The sequence below is a fragment of the Tupaia chinensis genome, unplaced genomic scaffold (assembly GCF_000334495.1).
Source record: "Tupaia chinensis unplaced genomic scaffold, TupChi_1.0 Scaffold140061_1, whole genome shotgun sequence".
In the NCBI taxonomy this organism is placed as follows: Eukaryota; Metazoa; Chordata; class Mammalia; order Scandentia; family Tupaiidae; genus Tupaia; species Tupaia belangeri.
Window position 1 is genome coordinate 481387 of NW_006199940.1, and position 1948 is coordinate 483334.

At 54.3% G+C, this 1948-nt stretch overlaps 1 pseudogene; it reads right to left on the reverse strand.

Annotated features, from left to right (window-relative positions):
- The window catches only part of LOC102478709 (uncharacterized), a 21238-nt pseudogene that overhangs the window by 3518 nt on the left and 15772 nt on the right, over positions 1-1948 (reverse strand).

Consider the following 1948-nt stretch of genomic DNA (forward strand, 5'->3'; position numbering starts at 1 on the left):
GAGAGCCCACGTGCTGCTTCTCCGAGGCTCCTGCAGAAACCTCGCACACCACACGGGGCAGCTTCTGAAAAACCGTGACGCAAATCTCAGGGAACAGTGCGCACTGGGAGCCGCCCTGCGGGTTCCAGGCGACCTCGGGAGCTTCTCAGGCCCTGTCCGCTAAGCCTCACAGGCCAGAGCCGGACAGCGCAGCCAGGGCCCGCGTGCCTCCCTGGCCCCGGCTCAGGTGGTGAGCAATGAGAAATGGCCCCCGGGGATGGCCAGCACATTCTCGGGATTTGGGGCATACACACACTCGCTTGGCATGGTTTTCAGTCCACGACTCCAGCTGCAGTAGGCATGTGGGAGTCCATACTGGCCCCCCACCCCATCACCCCACCCGCCCCTCTATTTAATCGTTTCCACCAGTACAGACATACTCCCTGTTCTTCACATAAAAACGAAAGGCCCCAGCCAGCAAGTGTCACAGAGGCTATGACGCTGGACTCCCACATGACTGGCCAAGTTCAAGTCCCAGGGCTCGAAAATGACACGGGATGGGGGAGGGGCAAGCAGATGCGGAATGGTTACGAGGCCTGACTCCCACGTAGTTGACTGCAGTTCCAGTTCCAGACCCAGTGGCTTCAACCTCACGCTGGGCATGTGTGCCCGAAATACTGAGGAGAATGGAGAAGGTATTGCTGCGTAGCCATCACCCTGGGGGTAATTTCTGGCTTTCCCTCAAGGGCATGCACCCTATAGCAACAAAAACAAACAAAATTTGCCAAAAAAAATCACACTAAGAATGTGTGGGTGCATGATCGAAATCTCAGGAGATGGAACCACGGTGTGGCCATCCCTTCCGAGCAGTTATTTCTCCCTTTCATTGTCTGTGTCTTACAAGCACCAACACCCTATGGCAAAAAAAAAAAAAAAAGGAAGCCTGCCACCCTCCCACACACCCTTCTTCCAGACCCTGTCTCTAACTCTCCTGCTGGCTAGGCCTTCACTTTGTTTTTCTCCCTGACTCCTCATCTACTGATACCATGGAAAGTGTTTTGTCAGGTCACTTATTGTTGACTCCGGTGCGCTGTCTCTGCTGTCCCCTGGTGTGCCCTATCAGGAGCACCCAGCACGGAGAGTGGAGGGCCTTGCTGGTGGGAGCACTGGCTGCACAGTGCCGGCTCCCAGATGTGACTGCATCACCAGCTCTTAACAGCACCATGCAGAATGTGGCTGAGGACAGGGAGTATTGTGCACCCACACACAGGCCAGCTTCGCAGAGACTGGCTGAAGACCACCTTTGCCCTTCACTGTTGAATATCTAAGGAGTCATTGACTGGTGGGTGAGAATTATTTAGAAGAAAGTGTAGATTGGGGCCAGCAGATGGCATAGTGGTTATGTCACTGGACTCCCACATGGCTGACAGAAGTTCAAGTCTCAGACCAGGTGGCTTAAAAATAACACTGGGCACGTGTGTGTATGCCAAACATTGCAGGAGGAGAATGTAGGAGAAAGGACTGCAGCATAGCCATCCTACCCCTACCCCCACCCCCAGGGTGGGTGATTTCTCACTTTCCCTCTCACTGTCTCTGTCTCTCTCTCTGGCAAGCACACATGCCCTGAGGCAAAACCTCTTTAAAAAAAAAAAAGAGGGACCAGCAAATGGAGTAATGGTTAGGTCGCTGGACTTCCACATAGTCGATGTTTCAAGTCCTGAACCTGGCAGCTTAAAATACACTGGGTACAGAGAACCAGCAGTTAGTGTAATGGCTATGTTGCTGGACTCCCACGTGGTCGACCGCGGTTCGTGTCCCGGACCCGGTGGCTTAAAACTCACGCCGGGCGCGTGTGCATGCGTGCCCAAGATCCCGAGAGGAGAATGGAGAAGGGATTGCGGCATGGCCATCCCCCCTGGGGGGTGATTTCTCGCTTTCTGTCTCTATGTCTCTCTCTGTCTGTCTGGCG